The sequence below is a fragment of the Tiliqua scincoides genome, chromosome 1, assembly GCF_035046505.1.
Source record: "Tiliqua scincoides isolate rTilSci1 chromosome 1, rTilSci1.hap2, whole genome shotgun sequence".
In the NCBI taxonomy this organism is placed as follows: Eukaryota; Metazoa; Chordata; class Lepidosauria; order Squamata; family Scincidae; genus Tiliqua; species Tiliqua scincoides.
This window is the reverse complement of record NC_089821.1, coordinates 144,911,881-144,928,075: the sequence shown is the minus strand read 5'-3', so window position 1 is coordinate 144,928,075 and position 16,195 is coordinate 144,911,881. Positions and strand designations below refer to the sequence as shown.

Here is a 16,195-nt window from a genome sequence, read left to right as displayed (position 1 = left end):
GTTACTGCATAGTGCGACTGAATGTGTGATGCAAGTGGCAAGCAAACTGGAATAAAAGGAAGTACCATATCCCTGAAAGAAGACTGGCTTAGTGGTCATGAGAAAGAACTCTTGAGTGAATTCTTTCACTGTTTGCTCAGTCTTTAACACAAAAATATACTGGTCTTAAGTGAGTACACCATGGTCACAGTGGCTGTGCAGGCAGGGATGCATGTATTGGTATGCAGGCAGGCACCCTATCAAGCAGTCACGGGAAATGTGAAGCATGTGTGCTTTGCGTATCTCCACTTAGCCTTTCCCATTACATTTGGTCAAGACTATGAGATGGACAGGGCAAAGGAAGCATGCACAGGGCTCATTCCCCATAACATTCTGTTGTGCTTATTTGGATGGGTGTTAGCAGAAGAGAAACTGAACAGTGTTGTTTCCCATGAGAATTTTTCCATACACAGACACGGTGGAATGTATTAAGCCGATGGAACCACAGTTGCCATAAAACAGTCGGTTTGTGTGCAGTGCCATAATTATATCAGAACCTTTTGCTGGGGCAGCTACTAAAAGAATTATGTTTTGTAACAATCTCACTTGCATTTCAAATATGGCTCATCCAATGCCCTACATTAGCGTATTGAAGAACCAGTGCTGAGCACCTCATTATACAGGCATACCTCTGTATCCATGGTGATTATGTTCTGGAATCCCCCATGGATATGCGGAACTGTGGATACTGGGGCAACCCCTGCACTTTGAGCCTCACAAGGCAAGGGAGCTGAGGACTTCCCTGGGACTCATAATTCCTTTTAAAGGCATAAAGACAGCACTTCTGGTTTTACAAAAATTTCCAGATGTTGTTTTTTGGCCTATATGAGGCCTTCTTGAGGCCTGCAGAGGTTGTAGGTGGACACACGTGGCCTCTGCGGGTCTCAGAAGAGCTTCTGGAGGCTAGGGGAGCACAACTCCCCTTGCTTTGGGAGGATTCATGGGGGGGTTATGGGGGGTCCCACATCCGCAGATTAGTGAAACCATGGACATGAGACCCGTGGATATGGGGGGCCCCTGTGTGATGATTTAATTGTTTGCTGGGCAGATTTTCATGAACAGTGCAGAGATTCATATTTTGTTTCCTTCAAGATGATCTCTATGAGTATTATCCGCAAGTCATTTTAGCTGTGCAGGAAAGTTGAGATAAGGGAGACTGAATAGATATAGGAGGATTTGAACATAATCATAAGAAATGTATTCCATTGTGTGAGGTTGTCTTCTAGCTTAGTACTTCATCTAGAATTATGGTAACATTGCTCAGCATATGCCCAAAGAGTTCAGCTTGAGAAACAAACCAGGATTATACATTCTTTCCATAGAAGAGTTACAGAAAACCTTCAGTAAGCAATTGCAGAGAAGAAAGACGTGTCAACTGTAGAATTCTTAGATAGGCTTGATAACTTTAGTGTATTCTCCTTTCTGCAAAATGGCTGTATGAGGTACCTTTGGAGTATTTTTCCAGTATTCAGTAAAGCAATAAGTAACAAAAATCTCTTCCAGGTTTCTCCCCCAACCTATTTCTTTCCACATTAGGAGAAAGATGAACAGACAGTCCTGGAATTTTAGAGAGAGGAAGTCTCACAATAGACTGTGAAGTTGAGCAATTTCCCATAATCCGTTTTCCGAACAGCTTATTACCTAGTGGTCCAAGCTAGGTTTTAATTAAATGTTCAAGGATAAAGGACAATAACATGGACTAAGAAAGGGGATTCAGCTTCAACTTTGAATTTCCTGAACTTCATCCCCCCTTGTCACTATGTCAGTGTAACTTAAATATAGGATTTTAAGATGTAATTTCCTCCTCCTAAAGACTGTCTTTTTTCCTTCCAAACTTTTCAAAGGATGCCTTTTTAGCTTCTTAATAAATTTAATTATCCTAAATTTGTATGGCGGATTTAAGGAGTGCATGGCAGTCTAACACTTAATCAGCGTTCTGTGCAGTTGCCTTTGTAGAATGCTGTTTTGGTTAGGTACAGTGCGTGACGCTGGTGTATTCTGAGTGATGTCAAACGAAATATACATCTTTTAAAAATCAGAGGGATTAGCATTCTCTATTCTTGCACTGTTGTTAATTTTTATCACTTTCTAGTTTTGTCTTGAACATTTACACTATTGTTCACTCCTCCACCAATCCTTCTGAATATTTTGTTTAATAAAGATTGGAGCTTTGATGGTCGTAACATCCATCTTAAAATTTTCAAGAAACAAATGAAGTAAATATGCTTAGGATTACAGCTCAAGAGATTACAACTCTAAGAAGAGATTTTGGGAAAAGTTTCAATTGATGGGGCTTTCTTTAAGTAAACATGTTTTGGATTGAGGTGTCCAAAGCTGCTGCCATGTTTTAGTTGGGTTCTTTTGAACATTTACACACTCCCAGTGGCGTCACTAGGGTTTGTGTCACCTGGTGCAGGAGGCCAGCGTGTCACCCCATGATGAACCACCTTCCCATGCAGTGGATGGGGCAATGACCTGGGTGGTGGGCAGGGTGTACCATTGCCCCACCCCTCTGATTTTTTGGTCTATACCAGGGGTATCAAACATAAGGCCCGGGGGCCAGATGCGGCCTGCGGAAGCTTTTTACCCGACCCTCAGGCTCTTAGCTGCTGAGCAGTGCTGAAAGTGTTACTGCTAAAAGGGCAACCCCACAAAAATTGGGCTCCCCCATATCTTGAAATATGATAAAGATTTGCATGTTTTCTCTTCTATGTAGTTAATGAATTCCTAAGTGAGAAAAAGTGCTTATTTTTGGTTATCAGTTTAATGACGTCACTTCCTGCCTAATGACATCACTTCCGGCCCTCAGCAGGCATCATGAATGCCATTCGGCCCTTGGTATGAAACGGGTTTGACACCCCTGGTCTATACCTTTTGATAGAACACAGATATTTCAACATGGTTTTTTCATTACATTTAGCTGAAAATTGCATTTAGCTGAAAATTACGAATTGAATGGTATAACATGATGGTATCATTCCTACAAATCACAATTTTAGCGATTTTGGTCACTAGTGGTGTCACCTCTCCCATGATGTCACCTTAATAACATCTTATTGGTTCCTTGCTGTGTCATAATGGCATCTCATTGGCACTTTGAACAATCAGTCTCATTGGTCCATTTTGAATTAAGGAAATGTACTTTTTAGTTACACAACAACAACAACAACAACAACATAAGACAGTTGCATTTTTGTTTTCTGGGTTTTTGGCCATAACTTTTGATAGTAGAGATATTTCATTCCAGTTTTTTCATTGCATTCTACTATAAGTTGCACATTGAATTGTATATAACATGATAGTATTATTCCTACAAACTGCCATTTTAGCAATTTTGGTCACTAGCGCATGTCACCCCCCCTTGTGCGTGTCACCTGGTGTGGCCCGCACCCCCTTAGTGATGCCACTCCCACTCCTTGCAAATGGCAAAAGCAGGGGTGGTAGGTGGTGAGCAGGGATGTCAAATCTGTTTCATGTAGCGGGCCAAATAGCATACATGAAACCTGCTGAGGGCCTGAAGTGACATCATTAAGCAGATTATGGCCTGATAATGGCACTTTGTTTTCATGTAGGAACTCATTAATTAATTTTTTTTTTTTACATTTTTATACCGCCCTTCCTCCAAAGAGTTCAGGGCAGTGTACACAGCTGCTCCCATCTTTTTGTCCTCACAACAACCCTGTGAGGTAGGTGAGGCTGAGAGAAAGTGATTGGCCCAAGGTCACCCAGATAGCTTCATGGCTGAGGGGATTTGAACCTGGATCTTCCAGGTCTAAGTCCATCTCCCAAACCCCTACACCACCTTGGCTCTCATCAACTGCAAAAGAGAAAATATGCAAATTGTGATCTTATTTTCAAAATATGAGAGTGCCCAGTTATCACAGGGGCTGCCTTTCAGTAGCGCTGCTTCTGCTGAGCTGTCATTTTCCAGCTTAGCAGTTGAGAAGTGCTCCGTGAAGTGATATCTGAGCAGAAACAGTGCTGCTGAAAGGGTGGCTCTGGGAGAGCCCAGTTATCATGAGGTGCTTGATAAAGAGTTTCTGGGGGCTGCATCTGGTCTGCAGGCTTTATGTTTGACACTCCTGTCTAGAGAGTCCCCAGTGTAATGGCCCAACTTTAGCCTTACGCAGAGTGAAAGACAGTTTAGTGTACATTGTACACTGTGGCCATTGCTTATAGTAGAAGGGGCTGAGGCTGCATCAGAAAAGTACATTCATAGCTTTCACTGTGTGTCAGATTAATATGCCATTCTCTTGACAGAATGCTGGTATGTTCATTGCAGGCTGCATTCATATGATGTGATACAACTGCATTTTGTTCCCCTTTGACAGATTATAGGCACATCTCGGTTGAGTTGCTTATCGCTACCACCCTTTCCCTGCTACCACCTGTGATCCCTTTCCTCCATTGCAGCACTTAAAGCATCACAGTGCTTGTGTGACTGGCTCCTACTTTATCATGGCTATATGTGTGATTAGTGAAAGTTGTTGCTGTTGACCCTCTTACCCAAGAATCATTATCTGTTTGTATAGCAAATGATAATAAAATATTTATCAATCTATTAAATGGAAGCTGATGTACAGGAACTCATTTTATGTATATAAAATAAGCATTCCAATTAAATGAGAAAGTGAGATGCCAAGAATGCAATTGATTTTCTTAGTGACAAGCTACCGAAAAGCACCATTTTTGAAATAAACCATATGTAAAATTGAGGGGGAAATTATTCTAAAGGGGAGTGGTCTAAAGGGCTGCATTAGTGGTGTAGCAAAATTGGAATTTGATGTATAAAGGATGACAGTCAGGCTTTTCCCTCAAGCAAAGCTGGGGTTGATCAAAAGGGGGTTAATAACTGTCAGCGGTCAAGAGATATTCTTGAATGAGACCCTCCATTGGAAAACCTTGTATGACCCCGAGTAACCTCTACCTGAGAGAATGGATTAAGGTTGAGTGTGTGAGATGACCCATTCTCTCACCCTCCCCTGCCCTTTGGATTGAGCAGAGAAGAGAACAAAGAGGCTGGAAGTTTCTGGGAAGTGTACATTCTGGTTTGAGACAGGCTAAAAGTTGATCTCTGAGAGACAGAGACTGGCATTTGAAGCTATGACAGCCCAGGCTCTGATCAGCTGCACCTTAGGGGTGAGGGTGGGGAACTCCCTGGAAACACTTGCAAACCTGATGTTGCTAGTAGTGTTCTGCTAACTACCTCCATCCAACCTGTTCAAACTGTATATTTGTAAAGTAAGGATATATTACAAAGACATTGTAAGTGTCCAGTGATACCTCCTTTTGAGGAAACCAGAATCCAGGTAGTGTTGTGGGCCTGGAACTTTTCACAACTTGGGGAAGTGAGGCATTAGGACATAGTTTGATGGAACTTACTGCATTGTTAACAACATGGGCATACAGTTTAGAATATCTCTTCTAAACTGCGTATCCATGTTGTTAACAATGCAGTAAGTTCCATCAAACTATGTCCTAATGCCTCACTTCCCCAAGTTGTGAAAAGTTCCAGGCCCACAACACTACCTAGATTCTGGCTTCCTCAAAAGGAGGTATCAGAAGGTATCAGAAGGTTTCAGCTTCTCAGAATACATGGATGTTTCATTATTGATTCTAGAGGGTTGATTCCATGACAGATAAATGCTATTTCAGTACAGAATGCAGACACTGTCCACATGTACACTTCTTCTGGCTTCCTACTATAGACCCTAATTTCTCCCTCAAAACAGGTCTGTGACATTTGGGAACTAAGTGCATTCCTGAAGAATTTATGAGAACAGTGTAAATTAAAAATTAAGAAGTGGCGTGTTGAGTGTTGTGAACATGCTAGTTCTGGGAACAGGGATTGGATTTATTGTTTACATTTTCTAACCCTTCAGTTCCCTAGAACCTGTGAACGCTTGGGTCAGGAACAAAGAAGTGCGCAACTAGTTCTGTGCACTCCAGCAGCATTTAAATTCAATCAGCAGCCACGCCCCCATTGTACATAGCACCCCTTTTTGAACCTGGGGACTTCCAGAAGCAGGTAGTGATGTGGCTTGGTGGGAATGTGGCTTGGGCTGGGGGAATGTGCTGTTCAAAGGAAATGAATCAAAATCCCTACAGGGTATTCCTATCCTGACCATAATTATACTTCTTCTGCAAAAATGTACACGTACATTATATTAAAAACTAAAGATTCAAATGAAAAAAGAGTTGCACATAATATTCAATATTTTTCTGAGTTGTAATGACTATTGGCTGTGTAATATATGACTTCATTGTCCAGTGTTTTAACTGTGAATAAAAACATGTATTCATTATTCTCTAATGAGCATATATTGATAAATGAGGTAGTTGGGAGCATTTGGTTGATTTTATTTCATTTAGTTGGTGCTACAGGGATAACACAGAACTTTAAACATGTGCTTAAGCCAAAATGAATGAAAACTAATTTTTGTAGTCATGCTTATTACATAACAATAAGCAATTTGTGCAATTGACCTGCTGACCTTAACTCCTAAGAAACTGTCACGTTTCTCCTTTACTCCTTTGTCTAGTTGAACAAAGTGACTTAAAATACTGCAGAGCTTGAAAGTTTCTCAGCATTGTAAGGTCAGGCTTTGGTCACCATAGCTACAATTTGATCTCTGGGTCAAAGGTCAAATAGATTAATGATGTCAGACATTATCTTTAATGGTTCTAACACTACTTCACCATGTGGTAAGCAGCTGAGCATATTTAATATGACAAAGGCCTTCTTAAGTCTTGCTAATAGGAAGATCATTGGAGACATTTGATGGAATAGACTTTTCCTTTGTGTAGCAATCTTCAATATTAAGCAATGGTGGGCATCAGCAGTGAGTTGCTTCGATTCAAACTGCCATAAGTAGATTGTGATACTGGTTAAAGGGCTTGTGCTGTCACTGCTCTCTTTCTTTTCTGGTTATCGGAGTCTTTTGTCCAGTGTTCATTCTATTTAGCTAGAAGCCACAAAGAGGGCAGGAAGAAATTGCAGGGAATATTCTTCAACACGACTTGGCTCTTTCATTTGCTAGGCTGCTTCTTGTGCTGACTGTGACGAAAATACTCACTGAATGTTTAACAGTTGCCATTCAGACATTTTCTTGGTGAACAAGCCTATGCTTAAGAGGTGACTAGATTTTACTTCCATCTAGATACAGATTGATGTAATATCGTTCTAAGTAAACTTGCATAAATTTGATTTGCATCGTTCTACTTTCAAGGGTTAATCTAACGATTGGAGGTACCAGGTTTGCAAAGAGAAACACAGTATTAACACAACAGTATAACATGAGATAAGAAGGAAACAGGAATGGAGGGAAGGAATTTGACTGGGGTAGAAGAGCAATGGTTAGCATAAGAAAATAAGAACATAAGAACAGCTCCACTGGATCAGGCCATAGGACCATCTAGTCCAGCTTCCTGTATCTCACAGCGGCCCACCAAATGCCCCAGGGAGCACACCAGATAACAAGAGACCTCATCCTGGTGCCCTCCCTTGCATCTGGCATTCTGACATAACCCATTTCTAAAATCAGGAGGTTGCGCATACACATCATGGCTTGTACCCCGTAATTGATTTTTCCTCCAGAAACTTGTTCAATCCCCTTTTAAAGGCGTCCAGGCTAGACGCCATCACCACATCCTGTGGCAAGGAGTTCCACAGACCAACCACACGCTGAGTAAAGAAATATTTTCTTTTGTCTGTCCTAACCCGCCCAACACTCAATTTTAGTGGATGTCCCCTGGTTCTGGTGTTATGTGAGAGTGTAAAGAGCATCTCCCTATCCACTCTGTCCGTCCCCTGCATAATTTTGTATGTCTCAATCATGTCCCCCCTCAGGCGTCTCTTTTCTAGGCTGAAGAGGCCCAAATGCCATAGCCTTTCCTCATAAGGAAGGTGCCCCAGCCCCGTAATCATCTTAGTCGCTCTCTTTTGCACCTTTTCCATTTCCACTATGTCTTTTTTGAGATGCGGCGACCAGAACTGGACGCAATACTCCAGGTGTGGCCTTACCATAGATTTGTACAATGGCATTATAATATTAGCCGTTTTGTTCTCAATACCCTTCCTAATGATCCCAAGCATAGAATTGGCCTTCTTCACTGCCGCCGCACATTGGGTCGACACTTTCATCGACCTGTCCACCACCACCCCAAGATCTCTCTCCTGATCTGTCACAGACAGCTCAGAACCCATCAGCCTATATCTAAAGTTTTGATTTTTTGCCCCAATGTGCATGACTTTACATTTACTGACATTGAAGCACATCTGCCATTTTGCTGCCCATTCTGCAAGTCTGGAGAGATCCTTCTGGAGCTCCTCACAATCACTTCTGGTCTTCACCACTCGGAAAAATTTGGTGTCGTCTGCAAACTTTGCAACCTCACTGCTCAACCCTGTCTCCAGGTCATTTATGAAGAGGTTGAAAAGCACCAGTCCCAGGACAGATCCTTGGGGCACACCGCTTTTCATTTCTCTCCATTGTGAAAATTGCCCATTGACACCCAATTTACCAAAATTTACCAAAAGGACACCTCAAACATTTCTCCTCCTGGAGTTGTGAACATTTCTCCTCCTGGAGTCTTGTGACTCCCGGTTGTGAACATTTCTCCTCCTGGAGTCTTGCATTTCGTTCTCACTGTTTGTCAGAGGTTTGTGTTTGCAGGAGATGGGAAAGGGCAGCTCTTGGGGGCATTGGAGGTGCTGGAGGTTGTTCTTGCCCTCTGGAGGGTACGGTGAATTGGCAGGGCCCTCTGCAGGCCTTATCGCACTTCAGAAATGCATTAGATTACAATTGCAACCTACTTCCATTTTTTGACCAAAATCTGAAAATGGGTTGAAATTGCATCTACAGCATTTCTGAGGCACAGGGAGGGCTGCAGGGGGCTCCACGCACTCTCCAGAGGGCAGAAGGCTACCCATGGTAAGTGTTTAAAAGCTTTTTTTTCTCTGTCAGTTTCACAATCACAGGACCACTTAAGGGGGGTAGCATCATGATGTCCCACTTTAGGAAGCTCTGCTGTAGGTGCTTTGTGTGTACTTCAGTAATGTTCCTGGCCACTGTGCCACTGGGGAATCTCCTCCAAAGATGTTGCCCCCCACCTGGAGGTGCTTCCCCCTGCGCTTGCTGCCTCCCCACAGGCCTTCTGAGGGTAGGGGAAGCCACACACAACCCCCCCCCCCCAGCCCTCAGAAGGTCTTGTAAGACCTTTGGGAGGCTGAAAACCCCAACTTCCAGTTTTCAGCCTCCCAAAGGCCTTACAAGACCTTCTGAGGGCTGGGGAGGTCATGGTGGCTTTCCCTGTCCTCAGAATACCTCTGAGGGAGGCCCTCAGAGGGCAGCCCTCAGATTGGCACACCAGTACTGTCTGCGACTGACTGAGTGCCAGGGAGGAGCGCTGCGGGCAGGGGTGGATGGTGGTGCAGCAACACCCCCCACCAAGCCTAGCGCCTGGAGCATTTGCGCCCTTCTTCCCTTCAAGTATGCCACTGGTGTCCTCGAGACCTTTTTGCTTGGTTGGGCATTACGCTTGAGCTGTGTTGGCTACCAGGCTTGTGTGCTGTGGTATTAACAGTATTACTGTTTTATGAAATTTAATTACAAACCTCTTTGAGGACACTTTGAGTGGAAAGGTGACCTAAAAATAGTTAAATAATGGGAAGATACCATGAGCAGTGGTGGATACTAGAGCAGTGATCCCAAGTTAATGTTTATTTTCTGACATCTTTTGTGCATTACCCACAAGTTTCTGAACTTAAAAAAAAAAAATTAAAATTGGGTTTTAGATCATTGTCTTATGAGACAGATACTAGGTTCTGAGTCTGGAACAATTTCATTATAAAAATGTTGAACAAAATTCTGTTAAATCTTGTCTTCATCTAAAAGCCATGTGCATTAAATTGCCATGGAAGTGAAATCCCCACTGCCATCAGCATCAGGGTCAGCTTTCTATATAAACTGGATATGCATGGGCAAAGCTGCCTCTAACATCAATAAGGAAGCTTTGGTACAGAAGCAGCTCACTATGGAATCCTTGCATTTTGCTGATAGACTTTTTCATGAAGGGAGCACTTTTACTTTTATAGTATTTACAGTTGGCCTGAGTCGTTGCATAAAAGTAAAATTTCGTATACTAAAAATTACCTTGAATATCCCCTACCATCTGAAAAATACATACTTTGTATTTAAGGTGGGAACAAAGATGGACTTAGTGAGCAGCAGCTTCATTCTCTGATCTCAGTCTCACTCAGGGGCCTATATTTAGTAAGTGGTGGGTAGAATCACCTGCATTGTTTAAATTGTTGTTTTTCTGGGTTTTTTTGTTTTGTTTTTACACGTAGTTGAATTCACACAAATAAAGTGCATGTAAGATGTGCAAGAAAAGTGCATGTATGTAACAACATAAACCTTTTGTACAATTGGTCTGTAAAGGAGAATGAATTCATATCTGATTTTGACTGAAGCGAGACATCAAAGTCTTGTTCAGTTGAGTGGGCATCTTGTTCATCTGGACTCCTGTAAAATTTCTCTTACTCGGGTATAAACATAATTCAGATCTATTCCCACTGCTAGAGTACTTGGTGGTAGTTAGAATCAGACTGTGGGAGGGGCGAAAATCATGTACTTGATTTTTAAAAAATATTTATATTGACTGTTATATATGAAATATTCCTTGACAATATTATTTGATATTCAGTTAGGACTGTAGCATAGTGAAGTGGAAAAATTAGCAAGGCAGAAGTGTTGACTGGAAATACTTTGAGACATTATTCCAGCAAGTGATCACTATTCAATGGAATAATTTTCATAGGAATCCATCCAAGGCAGTTGTTCCCAAACTTTTACAACTGATGGCTCCCTTGACCCTACTGGGCCATTGGTTGTGGCTGCCCATTAGGGCTACAATCCTATGCGTTTTACAGAGCAGTGGGTTTTTTGCAAGGATTGCCTATTCTTCTGGCTGGTTTCAGCATCTCCCCAGGAAACCATGACTCACATTTTGGGAACCACTGATACAAGAGCATTTTGTTGGTCATTTAAAATTGTGACTAGGACCCAGGATAGATTGCCCAGACTTTTCTGAGGAACAGGCACAGAAGCCAGCTATGCAAAAAGGATCTTGGTTTTTTAGGCTATGATATAGTTAGCAGAACTGTGGTTGTCCCTCAGTGATCTTATACATGTTGTGAAAATTGGGGCTAAAGCTGTAAAATATAAACTGCTGCAGTCAGATAAGCAACAGGATCTGTCACTACTCTATTTCTCAGAATGTTTCCCCTGGCTGTGATAGTGGAAATGATCTCTATTTGTTGGAAAATTATATTATGGTGTTAACTGTTGATAGTTTGTACAGGGCCTCAACAGCTTAAAGCTTCCAAATCCTGCCAGCTGCTGTGTTGTAAGGATGTCCTAACCAGACAGGCTGTGATATCTGTCAATGTTCTTGTGACTTGGATGAGATATAGAGAAACCTGCCTTGCTCTCTTTGGAAATCTGATTCTGAGGAGTGACAAAACAACTGTTTATGTTATTTATTTGGAAAATGTATAAATATACTTCAGCCATTCAAGTGTAGTGTACATATTTAAAAAAAATTAAAACAGCACAGTGAAATTCAGTGGGAAAAGGGGTGTGTCAGGCTACACAATAAGTAAAATCAATCAGAAGAAGACAATAATGGTTAGAACCAGTGCTGGAATGCCTGAGCAAATAAGGTATTCAGCTAACTCTGGAAAAAACATCAGTGCTGGAGTGAGGTACAAGCTTTACTGAAGTGAGCATTCCATCTGCAGTGTGCCACAGTTGCAAAGGATCTCTTACCACTGACCTAATTTTGATGGTAGAAGGGCATGAAAGAAGCCTCCCCAATGACAAGTGCAAAGTTCAGGCAACCTCATATGGTAGTCCTTCACATTCCAAAGCAGGAGTGACCACTTGGGGTGGTGTTTGGAGACTTGTGCCCATTAGAGGGCCCTACTAGCCAGGTTGATTCCTGAACTCCTGATGGTAATGGTAGTGCCTAATGCACTATCTGGGAGAATGACCCAAGGTCCATTAAAGGCCCAGTTTCAGACCTTTTCCCCATCAGTCTGTGACCAGTACTGTTCCCTGGTCCTAAACTATTTAGGGTTTTAAAAAGAATGGATAGCACTTTGAATTATGCCCAGAAATAGACTGGCAGTCAGCTTAATTGTTTTTACTCGCAAAATATAATCTAGCTGCTCTGTTTTGTAAAGGCTGACGGTTTTGACAAATCTTGAAAAGCATCCCAGTGTATGGAGCATTATTGCAATAATCTAGTCTTGAGGTTCCAGAACATGGATACCTATGGCCCCTTTATCTCTGTTCAGCAACGGTCACAGCTAAGCTCCTGAAATAGGTTCCGCAAAGGTCAGTTGGTCCTCTAGCAACAATGCTTGATTCAAACTGCATACCTGGTCTTTTGGGGTGTGTGAATCTGTTCAGAACAGGTTGAAATCTTCTCCCTTGTCTAGGCAGACTTGATTTCATAGGTTCTCATCCAGTCCATTACCAGACACGGTTTCAGCATTTTCACACTTACACTGTATGAGGTGCCAGACAATGAATAGCAAATATTTTTGTGAGACATACCTCTTTAAAAAAATCAGACTTTCTTTCATGTAAACTTGAAATTTTTAGTTTTCCATAATGTTTGGTTCCATGTGTAAGAAGTATTAGTTCACTGTTTTCTCTAAATTTCAACATAAGTGATTTCATCTCCTCACTTGCATGTGTCTATTTTTCCAGACATTGGGCCTCCACTTGCAAGACTTGGTTTTTCTCTGAATTGGATATACATAGAAATATCTATCAGAATAAGTGCACAATCCTAACCCACTTTCCAGCACCAACATAAGGGTAATGCAACTTCGAGGTGAGGGAACAAACATTACCATACCTTGAGGAGGCCTCCGTGACTGCCCCCCAACTGCAGAATGCAGCACATGCCCCACTAGCACAGCTATGCCAGTGCTGGAAAGTTGGTTAGGATTTCTCCCTTAGTAGTATTATTGTCTTAAGATAGATGAATGTAAAGACAGACTTACACAAAGTAAAATTCATTAAGCTCTTCAGTAGGATCTGTCAAGCTGAGTGACATTTGTTAGGCATTTGTTGTATACATAATGAGGGTTTTGAAAGGCATACAGGTCGTATCCATGGGGGTTCTGTTCTGGAACCCCCAGAGGTCAACTGAAATCATGGATACCAGGAAACACCCCCCCGCGCAGGTGAGGGAAGCAGAGCTCCTTTTGCCTCTGGAGGGTCATCTGAGTCCAGCAGAGGTTGCACACATCTTTCTGCAGCCTCTGCTGGGCTCAGACTGAACATTAGTGTTAGGGTTAAAATGACTTCCGGTTTAAGGCATTAAAAACGTCACTTCTGGTTTTACAAAAAAAAACCACCTCCTGGCCTCCAGGGGGGCCTGTGCGGGGGGGGGGATGTGTGGACCCACTCTGCGGATATGGGATCCGTGGATACGGGGAGCCTCCCCTGTATTTGCTGTTAGAAGACTTGAATTCTTTCTCTAAGGAATGACTTTGTTATACCCTGCTCCAGTTAGGTTATTGCTTCTTTCCTGCTGGCTGCACCTTGCTATAATTAGTTATGTGCTTCTGCCTGTCTTTGTCTCCATCAGTAGTTCGCATAGCTGTACTTAATATGTAAAGTTGATTCACTTCTCCATTGCTTACACGTTGAATTCAGTGGGGATTAACATATTCCTACTTTATGCCTTTTACCATAATGGTTAAGAGTGGAAGTGAGAGTTAATTTGGTATAGCGGTTAAGAGACTGAGCTGTGAAACAATAATGCCCCAATATAATATTTTTGAGTAAGCCTCTATATCTCAGCCTCAGCACTTCCACATCAGCAATGTAGGGATAATGTTCTCTGCACAGGGCTATTGTAAAGATTGCCCCATAGAATAGGCAATCTGAGATCATGAATGTAAAATGCTTTAGAAATCCAGAAAGTGTTATACAAATGCTATTGATTATTTTTCTGTCTTTCAGCAAATTTGGAATTTCACCTAACTCTACATGTCTGATAATGCCTATGGTATTGTTTCTTGTTTTTATGGATCTGTAAATCTTTTTTTCAAAGTAAGAAAGGAAAATTTACTGGGGCGGGACTGAATGACTAACTCTGAAATTTCTTGCAGAATGAGGGAGGGACCTTCAGGAAATCAAAGTTGGTTTGCCACAACAACTGTATGGACAGATGAACTATGCACACTGCTGAGAGTGAACTATTAAAAAAGGAAAATGGAGTGAAGTGGCTCAGTGGCAATTCAGGGGCTTTTGAAGAAACAATTTTGCAGATCTGATTCCAGTGGATCAAGAGTTTGCAGTTGTTTGACCCCAGAATAATTTCCAGTTGAAATGTATCAAATTTGTCATTATTAACCAGTGATGTTTTTCCTTCACAACAGTGAGAACTAGGAACAGTTATATGGTTTTGGAATCTGAATGTAGATTCTGCAATGTCTAAGTGGATGCTCGCATCACAAATATCCCTGTGTTAAGGTAACAAGTTCATTGATAACTAGATTTCAAAATATGCAAATGTCAGGAAAACTAATACAGTCAGTTCTCTTTATACGCGAATTTGCGTATCCATGAGGTTAGAATTGTCACAATCTCTCATTATCTGTGTCTGTTCTCATTATCTACTATGCAGAGACCTTCTGGAGGCTTCGCGGACCTTCAGAATGGTGCTATGACCATGTGGACTCCTTTAAAATGACCAGCAGAAGCTTCTGCTGGTCATTTTAAAGGGGTCCACACTGGTCATAGCACCATTTTAAAGAGGTCTGCGCTTGTGGCAGGCACCATTCTGAAGATCCCTTCAGTCTGTGGAAGGTCACTGCAGCATTCAGAGATATTTTGGCACTTCCTGCTGCACTCTGATGTCTTCATGAGGGTCTCTGCTGGAGTCTTCAAATGGTACTCCTTCCCCCTAGGGCAGGGGTCTCCAAACCTTTTGGCCAGAGGGCGGCATCAAATATCTGGAGTGGTGTTGGGGGCAGGAAGAAAAATTCAAATATAAAATTTAAATAAATAAATTAGAGATAGAACCTAGAGGAGCGAATAAATGAATGGGTTCATTCATACAACCTTTCTGGCCCTCAGAACACCCTCCAGACACAATCAGAGCACAGTTCTGATTGTGTTCTGTTGAATGGGCCAGAGGCTTTCAGGGGACAAGAGGTTGTCGCAGGCCAGATAGAGGCTCGCCGTGGGCCATATCTGGCCCCTGGGCTGGGGTTTAGCGACCCCTGCCCCAGGGTACCCTTTGTACCTAACCCCTTTGATCCCATAGGATCAATGGTTTGTTATCTGTGAATTTGCTATCCACTAGGGTTTGCAAGAACCTAACCCCAGCAGATGAGAACTGACTATAGCTCACTAACTGGACACTGGATTATTGAATAACATTCAGATAATATAATTATCAGTTTTAGGTCTGAAAATTTTATGTACTTGATACTACTCTTTTGTTTTTTAATGTTTCTGAATTATGTTGCATTGGCTTGTTTTTATAGTTACTGAACACAAATGAAAATTTAAAAACAGCAACAAAAATGTAGATACAGGTCGTGGTGCCTCATTATCCACTGATTTGACTCACCACGGATACCAAGGTCCACCTTTAAATGCTTTGTAACAAGGCATTTAACAAGGAAAAAAAGCACAAAAATCCAATTTCCTATCTTTGCTCTGTTAAATAATTATAATTTCATTCCATTAGATTCCATTATTCACCCCATCTACTAACTTACTGCAGCATATTGTCTATATATCATTGCATTCTGGGGCAATAATAGAGGAGCAAGAAACCTGAAAGTGGGTCTTTAAAGCTATTTTTCCATTGATTTGGTATCTGCTAATTTTTTTTATCCAGAATGGGGATTCCAGAATGGAGCCTCAGTGGAGAATGAGGCACAACCTGTATGTTGTTACTTTTTCCTACTCTGGCTTTTACTAACAATGTTAAAATTTTTGGGTAGAATACTCATACTGAGGATTTATAAAATGATTTTGACAATTCAGTGTAACGTCACAGACAGAAAATGTCAGTTTAGTATTAGAGGACAATAAAACAGTATTTGTAGAGAGAAAGC

The 16,195-nt window shown here is 41.7% G+C and overlaps 1 protein-coding gene across 3 annotated transcripts in view; it reads left to right on the top strand.

Annotated features, from left to right (window-relative positions):
• MACROD2 (mono-ADP ribosylhydrolase 2) overlaps positions 1 to 16,195 on the top strand; it is a 1,146,647-nt gene that overhangs the window by 125,133 nt on the left and 1,005,319 nt on the right. The gene's annotated exons all lie outside the window — the stretch shown is intronic.